A 12,988-nucleotide genomic window follows, 5' to 3' on the forward strand; every position below is an offset into this window, starting at 1 on the left:
CTAAATAATTAGAAGTATCAATATCTACTGTCTTAATTGGCCTCATTTAAAGATAAAAAGCATCCTTTAAGGAAAAGTTTGTATAATTTTGACATTTACTAAGTGTCTTCTATATGCTAGAAGCTTTAAGTGGGTTGTTTCATGCAATTCCTCCAGCAAATTTATATTATACTGACTTCCATGTTATTGCTGAGGCAAATAAGGCTTCAAGGAGTTAAGTAAATGGCAGTAATACTAGTGACAATGATAGTAAAAAAGCAACAGTAGCTAATGTCTGTCTAGTATCTGGCACGTGCTGGGTACTTATTACCAGATTGATGTAATAGCACTTTTTCTTAGGTAAGTCCACAAGACTCAGGTGACTTTGGGTAGCTCACTTAAACCCTTGAGGCCTCATATATTAAGTATGAGTAATAATAACCACTTTCAATGGAATGTTGTAAAAATTAAATGGAATAATTCACATAATTTTCACACTGTCAAATTTCAGCACATTGCCTTATATTGAGTAGGTACTCAATAATTGATGCTTTATAACTATGTATGACATCTCTCCTCATTCGATGGGAAACTTGGTCACAGGTCCTTTGAATGTTAAAAAAATAATAACGCAGTTTTCTATGTCTATGTTTGCTATTCTCCTAACGTCCATTAATAAAATCATGTTGCCTTTCCTCTCATGGTTAGTCAGTTAAAAATTACCTAAATTTCTGTTCAAAATTTGGGTTTTCCGTCTATTGTAGAAAAATTGAAACTCTCTGCTCTGCCTCCCATTTTTTTACCCCGTGGTTATGACTAAGCTACAGCTACTAGTAGATACACTCCTTGTTTTGGGGGAGATCTGGGTCAATAAGTGGTAATAAAAATTCCCCATTTATTTGATTGTTTGGAGAATTAAAAAAAATTCTTGAAGTTTCTTTTGTATAATCATAAGTTCTCAGCAAATCATAATTCACTTCCAGCATTCCAAGGAAACATGATTCCAAACAACTGGGCAAAGTTCTTTTGGGAGGGATGAGATGGGAAATGGAAAGAGAATTGGAGGCAGAGAAAGAATTCCGAAAAGTATTTGGATTAAGTTAATTTTGTATTTGATAATCCATCTTTCACAATTCCCAGCTCCAGTGTTTTTTTGTAATATTTCATTGTCTTACTCCCCTGCCACTTCCACAGAAACAAAAGAAACATCTTCTATAAAACGTGTATGTTCATTGTGCCCCTCAGTGCGTATGCCTACTCTCTAGCTCATCAGCAAAGGCTGTCACACGCTGAGACATTTGTAGAGACCATCTTTTTAATCGTCAAGCCTCAGTTCTTAGCTTCCCTTTTTAGTCTGCTGTGTGCTTCGTAACAATCGACAAGTGGCTTGACGGCCTTGCTCTGCGATGCTCATTTGACTATTCATCAATGAGTTTGCAAACCCTGATCATTTATAACAATGCTTCCACAAAGCTTTCATATGAGAACAGTGTACAGTCACCTGAAGAGGGTCCTGACCTTTCAAATGTAGTTTTTCCCCTGGTTTCCTTAATAATTTCCGTTCTCTTTCTCCCAGGGGACCAGTCCTCTCTTGACATTCCAAAATGTGGAACTTAATAGCATCCCCCGCTTCTCATTCTGCACGCTCACCTGACACCACTACTCACTAGAATTTGAAGCCATTTAAACATGCGTATAAGGAATCCCCATTTCCTTCGAGCCTTCTCAATCCGGAAGAGCTGGCTGTTCTCAGGACACACAGCTATGCTTTCAGTTTAGAGAACACTAATGCTGCTGCTTGCCTATATCTCTGTTGTTCACTGCTTCCCACTTCTCTGTCAGAAAAGCCTTATTTCTTCAAGGCTCAGCTCAATTGTAATCTTCTCTACAGAATCTAAGCTATCCTACACCGCCAGCCTCTAGCAAAGTTACCCATTGCTACTTTATGGCCTAGCAGAATGGTCAGTGTTTACATTTATATGGCTGGGGAAAAAATTAAAAGATGAATAATATATCATACTAAGTGAAAATTGTATGAAATTCAAATTTCAGGGTTCATAAAGTTTTCTTGGAACCCAGCCACACCCATACCCACTTATGTACACGTTGCCTATGGCTGACTTCATGCTACAACAGCAGAGCTGAGAAGTTGCAGGAGACCGTGTGGTCCACAACATCAAAAATATTTACTACCTGGCCCTTTACAGAAAAAATTTGTCAACTCCTGTTCTATTCCCTTGCTACTCCAAATGCAGTCAGAGGACCAGCAGCATCCACATCACCTGGGAGCTTGTTAGAAACACAGACTCTGATTCCTTCCCAGACCTACTGAATCAGAATCTGCAGCTTAACAGGATCCCCAGATGGTTCTACCCATAATTTTTGTGAAACATTGCACTAACACTCACCGTGCTGTCTTAAAATTGTTTGTCAATATTTTAACAGATGAAAAAATGGAAACATGACTAAGATATTAAAATTATGAGTGATGGCAGATATATATAATTTAAAGCAAATTTGGGTCACTGAAAAACAGCAGGGTGCAATCCAGTGGGCTAAAAATAAAGGCAGTATGAAATTACAGCAGAAATGAGAAAGCTTAGTTAGCCAGGAGGAAATATAAATAAGAATTAAACCACTTAGCAATGTAGTCATTTAGTAGCAACACATTTCAGTTCTATTCATATATTATTCAATACACATTCTATATAGTCTATATATTCAAATATTCATATTTAAATTCAATATACATTAAATATATACATATTCTTTTTTAGTGTGAAATGTAAGCCCCATTATCCATAATCCTTAATACTTAACAGATTATGCTATAATTCATTGAATTTGCTTATTTAATAATGCATAGCAGTGATATGATTTGGTTATGTGAATTTGAAGCTCTTGGTGCATGAAACGGGGCAAGAGACACCTATTCAATATCCCTGTTGGATCGTTTAACAATTAAAATATGGTATCAGGCATTTATAAGCGTCAGCTGCTGGTATAGCTAATATTACATTTAAAGTCATGGCAATATTTTTGCCGCTGTCAAAGTTAGTTGATAGCTCACAACTGCAAGCCTATGTTAAGGTCCTTGTAACTGATGGGTCTAATTTTTCACCAGGCTGCAATACAGATAGCTACCACTGGGTGGGGAGGGAGTAGAAAAATAGCCTCTGCAATTAAACAACCACAGATTAACCAGCTCATAAAGTTACACAAATAACTTTAAAATAGATAATACCTAATTGTTCATTCAGTTATTCAGTCAATGAGTAGTAACTGTGCTGGGCACTGTGCTAGACGCTAAGAATATAATACTGAGCAAAAGCCAGTACAGCTCCTGATCTCACGGAGTTCACACCTAGTGAAGGACATAGTGATCCTCACCTAACCACAAACATAAGTGTGTAATTATGAACTGTGATAAGTGCTGTGATGGAACGGTGCACAGTGTTATCTCTGAGCGTATATAACAGAGAAAGCTGACCTAGTCTTGGGAGGTGGGGTGGGCAGGAAGGCTTCTCTGTTCCCAGAAGAAATATCTTTTAGGTTATGTTTTGAAGGCTTAATAGAAGCTCACTGGTGAGGTGTTAGGAGAGGCAGGAAATGCAAGGAAGTTTTCACAAAGAAGACAGAGCATGATGTGTTCAAGGAACTGAAAGTAGACCGTGTAGTTGAAACATTCATAACGGGGGTGAAGGGAAAGGGTAAAATACGATGCTAAAGAGATTGAGAAGGGCCAGATCAGCTGGTCTCTTATAAACCATGAAAAAGATAACAGTATTTATTCTAAGAGCAATAAGAATTAGGAGAATGAATCTGGGAGTGCAAATGTGCAATAGTTAGAAGGCTATTCCACTACTCAGACAAGAGATGATAGAAAGCCAATGTGGTATAATGACGGTAGAAATGGAGTGAAGATAATTAGGAGCGAAAGCTGACAGCAGTTAGTGATGCATTTGGTTATGGGACATAAGGGACAGGGAGATGTTCAAGAATGACTGACAGTTTCTTGCCTAATCCAACTATCTAAATGACAGTGTCATTAGCAATGGTGCTAAGAAACTTGCAGCACATTGAGAGTGTGTTCTCATATAATCAAAACCCTATGAAGTCAGTGGGGATACTCAATGGAATGGCAATTAATTATATACAGATTTTAGTGAACATACCACAAATATTTGATTTTCATATGTTCTTATTATCACTTTATTAGTTTGATATTAGTTTATTAGTATCTCTAAAAATACAAATAAAGATATTTAATTTTGAGAAAGCTAAATGAACAACCATATTTAGATTTGCAAAGAGGGAATATTTCAGAAAGCAATTGTTAGCAAGTTCACATATGCAATGTACTACTTGCCTGGATCACATATTTAATTTTGGAGGAGGTAAACTAATTCTTAAATAAGAGTAAAATGCAATAGAAGCATGACTCAATACACAAATATTCATTTCACACAACAGGTAAGAACTTCTACTCCATTAAAATATCCATCCTTTATTTGAAAAATATGTGCTATCATTTAAATTAGAGCAATATGTATTAAAGTTAAGACTAATAAATATTTTTAGAGAGTGAAATAAAAAAGTCAACATTGCTTATGTCATAAACTCTTTCATCAAGATATCCTCTTATATGACATGTATTAATTTACTTACTGCAGTTATTTAAGTCGTGCCCATATTTTATATTTAAGGAGACAGGAATATTTTGAAAATGTATAATTTAAAAATGTAAGCATATTTTTGAAAGGCATATGTTCAAAGACAGAAAACATATATGTGAAATCATTTTACTGTTATTATCTAGTATGAATGGACACGTAACTCTCCTTTGAAACTGGCTACTTACTGTCACTTCTTTTGAAAAGTTGAAATGGCTTACTTAGAAGGTGTGCATTCTAAACTGTGTTGTCAGCTTTGATGGATTTTGGTGCAGTCTATGCAGAGTGAAAAATCTGTAGGGTATATCATTTTTCCAGCTATGAATTGGCTCAATTAGATTATTAAAATGAATAAATATTTCTTCAAGTACTTAGTTAATGCCATGTTTTGCTGTTCAACTGATTATTACAAAGAGCCACTTAAATTTGTGGAATATGAATAAAAGTAAAAACTGTAAGGAATGTGGAATTATCTTATAAATGCTCAGGTTTTCCTGTGCTTTAAATGTATATATATATATATATATATATTCATTTACTAAAAAGCATGTCTGATTGAGTACCTCTCTTCTAGAAGTGCCATCATTTTACCAGTACTAGTTCAATAGTTGTTATTGAGCTAATTATTGAATAAATTATTAAATACATATAATGTGCAAGACACTATGTTCATTCCTGTAGGTGATATAAAAGGCATATACTCTGCACAAGGCACACTATATTCTGTCCCTTAACATTCAATTCTGTTTACCTTTCATGAGTTTTAATTAGGTATTATTTACTTTAACCAAATGAAGTGTTGAAGAGTACTAAAATATACTTATTTTATCAAATCCAAGAAATTCAACTATTTATGAATAAAGCAAATAACTACAATACATTGCAAAGCGAAATAGCGGAATTGTTTTTCAATCTAAGTAATATCTGGTTTTGGTTATAGTCTATTTAGGTTTTAATTAAAGTAATTCAACCAAGAGGAAAGAACTCTGCAATAATATTCAGTTATATATCAGAGGACTCATATTGAAAAAATTCTAAGTGAATTTGTGTTTATTTGTAGCAACACAAGGCCACATAAATAAAAGATAAAAGATAAAATCCTTAAATTGTTAATGTGTCAACAGAATAACAAATATAAATCATATGATGACATTGTAGAGCCAATGTATGTATGCCGTTTCTTCATTACATTAGCCTTTTCTGTGGAGAAAGTTTGAATGCTGATAGGGTTTTACAGAAAAAAAAGATAATATTTACCTTTAATACTTACTGATATTACAAACCTTATCCAGCTCAGGAGGAGCACAGTTGTCCAACTGATCATTTTTCACAGGAGAGACTGAATACATTACCTAAATTATTACCTTAACTGTGACATATATATTTCACAGTAGCCTAGGTAGCATAAGTAGGGCTTTAGGGAAGGTATTACTAAATTTGAATGACAGCTGAAGACAAATCAGGTCAACTGACTTATTTTTTAAGATCAGTTGAATCTTATATAGCTTAAAATAGCCACAGAAATCACCAGGTACCCAACGTTTTAAGAACTTGGAGGATATCATGTTGTGAATGTATACATATATGTTATACATTATATAACTCTTGGTACTCTTCTATATACAGTGAGAATTAATACATTTAACAACATTAACAAAATTATTTACTGTAAATAACCAGTCTCTAACCTTTTCTATTAAGTAGGTTGTACATGTATTTTTCATGTCACTAACATGCCCTGGTGAGGCCAGTCTTTTGGAGAAGTGAAGTAGGCAACAACTTTACATACCAATGTGATGAGATCTTGGGCATATTTCCTTTTTTAGCCCATCAAGAAATTCAATTTTTGGAGCCACACTTTCAATGTTAAAACATGCCTCTTTGGGTGTTATAGGAGTTTTTAGGTATTGCCACCCTAGGATGAATTTGTGTATCAAATCTTCTCCAGTTAACAGCTGGGTAAAAGCAAGCTGTCAACAGGTGTGTGTACAAAGAGGGGTGCACAGGCCTGGGAGAAGAGCAAGGAGCAATTATCATGGAGACAGTACAGTAAGGATGGAACAGTGCTGAAAAGGAGATACTAAAAGTGAAATTGACTAACGTCACATTCTACTAAGGCTGACTCTGGTCTTTATTACCTTGGTCTTTACTTGGTGATAAGTCAAGGTTTAGAAGGCCATTGATTTATGTGAGATGGTCTTGTGTAAGCACAATCTGAAGCTTGAGAATGTAAACTTACCTGCGTGTCCACGTTAACCTATTTCACTCACGCAGTGAAAACATCTGCAGGCAAACTCAGATGCTGTGCACTCTCAGGACAGCTGCTAGGGCTTTTTAAAATTTTACATTTTACACTTTTTAAATTTCATTTTTTCCTCTACGGAAAGTTGGCTTTCAATAACTTTTTCAATACATATTAAACGAAGGAAGTGAAGCCTTTGTCATCATTGTAAATGCTGAGTCATTAAATAACAAAGCAAGACAATTTGATGTTTGCCATTCTGACTACTGGTACATTTTAATGCAGTCATTTTGATGCAACTGTCTTGATGTAAAATCACCATACTCTTCTTCCACTTTTTGATCATCAATAATGTATACAACAGACATTCCCAACTCTATTCCATCCCTAACCTCTCTCCAATTTTGATAGAGTTTCACTCTCTACTTTATTTTTGTATTATTGAATTTCATTTAAATAATGAGTATATATTAATTTTCTAGTAAAAGAGTGTTTACTGTCAAAGTGAGTTAACCTCTACCATCATATCAGTTCTTCCTCCAAAATTATTATTCTAAAAACCCTTTGTGGTATTAAATATATGTATATGACTCTGAGAAAAAACAAATTTAATTGAGAATCCCCTGTGCAGTCTGGAGCTTAAAATAAGAAATCAAATATTGACCACCCTTTCTTAACTTGTAATATATTTATCCAAATAATCAGGCTCAGGAAACCTTATAGAATGCAGAGTTGTCCATTCTCCAGAGCAGTGTTTTTTAGCATTTATAATTTGATACCCCCTTTTGATAAATAAAGTTCACAGTATTCCCTCCTACTTCTCTTCAGATTTTTAGATCGATCCATCAAAGGTATTTTTAAGAGCTTTGTTTTCTAAAATTTATAATAGGAAAATAATAGCTGGATTTCCTAAGACCCAATCTTGGCTGTAAGAGTTTGTTTCTTAAGGAGAAAATGGAACATTCATATTTTGTCTTCACTAATCTAATTGTTCTTATGCTATCTTATTTTCTATGTATTTAATATAAAGTCAGGTGGTGATCTACACTTTGGCAGGTGTGTCTGTTCAATACATTATTTGGTAATAAGATAGACTGAACCCTTTTCTGATTGAAGTATAGTAGATCTACAATGTTGTGTTAGTCTCTGGTGTACAGCATGGTGATTCAGTTACACATATACGCATATATATATATTCTTTTTCACTTGAGATTTTTTTTTTATGTTGCATTAAAATGTCATTTACCAATTAAATAATATTCTTCAGATATGGTAAGTCAGTAATGGCAAATATTTTACTAGTTCAGAGGTAGGTCTAAATTAGCTAAATAATAGGAATCACATAAATATAATGGTTGAATATTATTGCAAAATAAGAGTCCTAGAGCATGTTTATGGATATACTTACAATTATTTTTGAAGGACAGTGATGGTTGGCCTACAGATGCTCATGGATATTGGCTGATAACCCTAAAAACAAACATTTAGAAAAATGCGATGAGAACTCCGTAAATAAGGAAACTATACTATTCACATATAAAGCATAACTAAAAAGTAATGAGGCTGATATCCATAAGTGCCAGAATAAAGACAGTCTTATTTAAATAAAATGAATTTTTTAGAAAAACAAACATTAGTGTAGCAGGTATATCAGTGTCAGTCCTTCAGTTAAAGGAGAAATGAAAGATCAGTTAAATATTATAAATGAATCAGCAAAATTTCAAGTCAAATATTAAGTTAAAACATAATTTCACATAAAATAATTACAGACCAGGAGTAGTTAAATGCTATTTTACCCATAAAACAATACTAGAAGCTGGAAGGAGAAATAACATTTGAAAAATCACCATTTCAATATCAATTATTTTAAAAGTGTCAATTGATAGTATTTATTTTGGGATGTGGAAACAAAATTAAAAAAAATATTAGCTGGCTACATTTTTGCAGTAGGACAAATAAATCTGGTGTAGCAACATTAATATTTAACATGTTTTAAGCATAAAAAGTTTCCCAAAGTACAAAAAACATGACCCAAAACTTTTAAATACAGAGATTTTCTTAAAATATAAGGCTGTGGGAACCCACTAAGAACCCCACAGTTGGTATAAAAATTATTTTAAGTTGAAGACATTTTGAGACTCAACAGATTCGAAAAAATGCTACCTTGGAGCTTCCCTTATCTGACTAAAAGCAGCAACTTCTGGGAAATGAGGCCACCATAAATCCCCTCTCCAGGGAAGTTTTATGGTTCTGAAGATGGAAAGACCATTCATACCTGTATAGCAAACATTATCACAATTTTATCTCCTGTCTGTTCTCTTAAAAACCCATTTGTCTTTCCTAAAGAAACCTATTTTTCCCATAGAAGCTGTTCCTTATCCTTCCTTTTTCCCTACTAAATTAGGTACATACATATGCCTTTAACTTGAACCATTAAACAAACCAGCTGCTTTCTTTTGTTGCTCCCATTTGCATATAAAATACACATTTTACTCCTTTGAATCTCTCTTTTGTCAGTTTAATTTGTAGGCCTGTTATTGAACCCAAGAGGGTAGAGAAAAAATATTTTCTCCCCTGCAAAGCTAAATTTTCCATTGAGCCAAATAAGTAAAATGGAGTAATGTAAAGACCATTAGAGTGATGAGAAATACATAATTATCATATTATTTGAATATATTAAGATATTTATTAGCTCATAAACATCAATACTAGTTAGCATATTTGAAGCATAGCATACAATTTTAATGTGATAAATTTTAAAGCCACACTTTAAATAATTTAATGTAACTACCCCTTTAATCATCCAAGATACAATGGACTATACAACAAATTGTTATATTTTTCATTCCTTATGACAGTAAGTTGAAAAACAGTTCTGAATTCAAATTAGTGAAAAACAACTTGGATAAAAGCTTTCTTACTTTTCACCTAAATTTCAGAAAATACATTTAACGTTATAAAGTTGAATCAGCATTTTTTATCTCTTTTACAGCTCCAAATAACAGAAATATTTATCGAAATAAATATATGAGAACACACGATTACATTAAACCTCTATTTAATGAAATGATAGGAACCCTATAGTTTACAAGAACAATTTCTTGGTGAGAAAGAATGTAAAACTGGTTCTACCTACCATGTTTCAAGAAGCAGAGGTACAAAGTTAATAGCAATCTTGGAGCATTGATGAGACTCAGTGCTTGGTGAGGAAACTGGTCACCAAGTTATAAGTCTACACAGTAAGAATTATACATAGCACTTCAGTAAAGCATAAAACCTTTTAATAATGTTTGACCTGCTCTACCTGCTGTAGCTCCCACTTAATTTTACCTACCTTTACAAGTACCCTTGCAGGGAATAAAACGTTTGTGGTCAGACAGAGAACTGCTGCCAATGGAATTACAGCCCCCTAGTGGTTAACTGTGACTATTGCAGTCAGAGCAACGTGAGCTATGATTGTGATTATGCCATTTATTCATGAAGGATTTATATATTTCAAGTTCTCGCCCCTCCTTCCCTTGGGGAAAGATTGAGATGTCTTCTAATGAAACATTTCTGCTTCTTCATTAAAAAAAAAAACGATCTGATAGCTAAAGAAATTCCTTCAAGAGCTATCAAATGAAAATATGTTTTTGGATGTTTCTAATGTTTTAGTGTACATTTGTAAAATTTTAATTCGTTTTGAAAAGTCTGGAATACCCCAGGTGAAATTAAATTTTTCTCAATTTCTTTCTCTCTCTCTAGCCCTACTTGCTTTGCCCCTCCCCCACGACCGTGACATCCTTTATATTAATGTTTTCCATCCATCATACACTCTTCTTTCCTTGTCTTTTTCTCTCAGCTATTTACACATAAACTTGAAGTATATTTTACTATCAACGTTCTATCATTTCAAGTTTCAATCCATTTTACTGAATGGTTACTTTTTTAAATTCCTCCATGACATTAACAGATTTTTCTCCTTCACAGGCTAGTGATTCTAGATAGAAAAGAAAGCTGCCCCCGACCACAACTTCACTCTACATATCAGTCCAAACACTATAAAATTCCCTCCTAGAAAAATAGTGCATAGGGTATTTTTGAATTTCATATGTTCAATCTTATTACCTCTGAGGCTGTTTATAACTGATTTATAAAGTGACATTAAGAGTAATTTTGTGATTATTTAAGACAGACTTTATCATACTTTTCCTACAAAAAGTATTGTTATTTTGCTTTCAGCTTACCCTGAAAAGGGATATTATAAAACAGTAGTTTCAATTCAGAATTGTGTTTTAAAAGTTATAAGAACTTTGTGAAGATTTAATGGATAAGTTTGCTGATTTATTTTTCCTTAGTTGGAATGGGGAAAAAGTAGGCATTTAGAGTGGAATGTCTACCATAGAAATGCCTATCTTAATGCGGCTAAGAGTCATCATTAAAATGCCAGTACTCAATCCTGAGCAGGGTGAGTAAATGCTATCATTACAAAAGAGCTGAATGTGCTTCTTTGGAATGACATGGACAGTCCATATTTAAAAAGAAGGGATCATCATTCATTCAGGATTAAAACACGATCACATTCTAAACAAAAGATACTCTACTGCTCACCTTGACATTAAAAAAAAAACTACTTTAATGAAGAATAATCTACATATAATCAAATGTACATATTTAAAATGTAGAGTTTGATCAGTTTTGATAAAGATACACAGACCCGTGTAATCACCATGCCAATTAAGATATAGAATGCTTCCATCCTCCTGCTCCTTTGTGGTCATCCCCAGCCCCTAATTCCAGGCAACCACTTTCTAACTACTATCACTATAGATTATTTTTGCCAGTTCTAGAAATTTAGATAAATTGAACCATCAGTATCCTCTTCTCCTTTTCTATTTCTTCTACTTTTTGCTCAAAACATTTTTTCTCTTTCACTGAGTCTTATTTATACACTATTTAAAGCAAACATATCCTCTTGCCTTATCCTGTTGATTTATTCATTTAAATTTTCTTAACTTTCTCTTCAAACTACCGTGGATTCTTTACTATCTCAGTCTTTGTCTAACACAATAAACTTACCGTGTCATGTCAAAGAGAGCAATGAAGTGGACTGTTAGAACAATGAATCAGAAGTCCAACAGAACATGGCAAACCAAAGGGGCAATTACAAAAGGCAAACCCACTGGAGAAAACTTTCAAATACAAAGTGATGCATTTTCCATTACATCCTATATTTAGTACAATGCAGATAACAAAAACAGTTATTTTCTAGTGTGTATAGAGCACACATACTGAAAAAAGATAAAACATGTATTTGGGGATGTAAATGGGATTTTTCGTACAAATTTAAATAAAATAGGCATCATGAGATTGTTTTAATGGGGGGCATATTAAATAGTACATATCATATTTTGCCTGGAATGCCTTAGTTTTTGTATTCAGGTTTTACATACTTTAAAAAAATTTTGATGTTGGCAGCTAAAACATATGCTAATTGAAAGTTCCTACTAATGTGTTATGCTACATCACTATTGTAAAAGAATAATGCAAATCCAATAAGGAGAGGCAGTTTTTCTTTATAAAAATCTTCTGAATAGGTGTGATTTTAAGGAAATATGTTCCATATTAGAGATTTAGGAAAAAAAACAGATGGCAAGCTTGAATCAACTGATTCTTATGGCATTCAACTGCAAATAGCATATATACAAATTTTGTTCTGATGTAAAAGGTGCATTTCTGGAAAGGATGTTTGGCAAGTGTTATTTGGATAGAATGGGAAAACCGAAACAAATGGACTAGAAGTTTAACTTTCAAATTTGAAACTTAGATTTCCTAATCAATTGCTTTTGAACAGGGAATTACTTTGAGGATGCCTCCTTTTTATTGATTGTGCAAGACTACAATAAAATTGAGTAACAAAAATAAGCATAAAAGAAGCTCAGATACAAAATTTTATTACATTCAAAAGTGTGAAACAATTAAAGATTTAACCAGAGAAGTCAAGACCCTATTGCCTAGTTCTAACTGCAAATTTTCTTTTATTTTATTTACCAGCTTCTCTTAGTATAAAACAACCTCTCTGACATCCCCAGTATGTACATATGTTAAAAGTTTG

At 33.4% G+C, this 12,988-nt stretch overlaps 1 protein-coding gene across 1 annotated transcript in view; it reads right to left on the reverse strand.

The window, feature by feature from the left end:
• HTR2C (5-hydroxytryptamine receptor 2C) overlaps nucleotides 1–12,988 on the reverse strand; it is a 212,637-nt gene that overhangs the window by 183,766 nt on the left and 15,883 nt on the right. Inside the window, exon 2 of the mRNA XM_006217417.4 lies at nucleotides 8,303–8,364. The gene's annotated coding sequence lies outside the window, so the exon portion shown is untranslated. The remainder of the gene's footprint in view (nucleotides 1–8,302; nucleotides 8,365–12,988) is intronic.

This window comes from Vicugna pacos, chromosome X, assembly GCF_048564905.1.
Source record: "Vicugna pacos chromosome X, VicPac4, whole genome shotgun sequence".
In the NCBI taxonomy this organism is placed as follows: Eukaryota; Metazoa; Chordata; class Mammalia; order Artiodactyla; family Camelidae; genus Vicugna; species Vicugna pacos.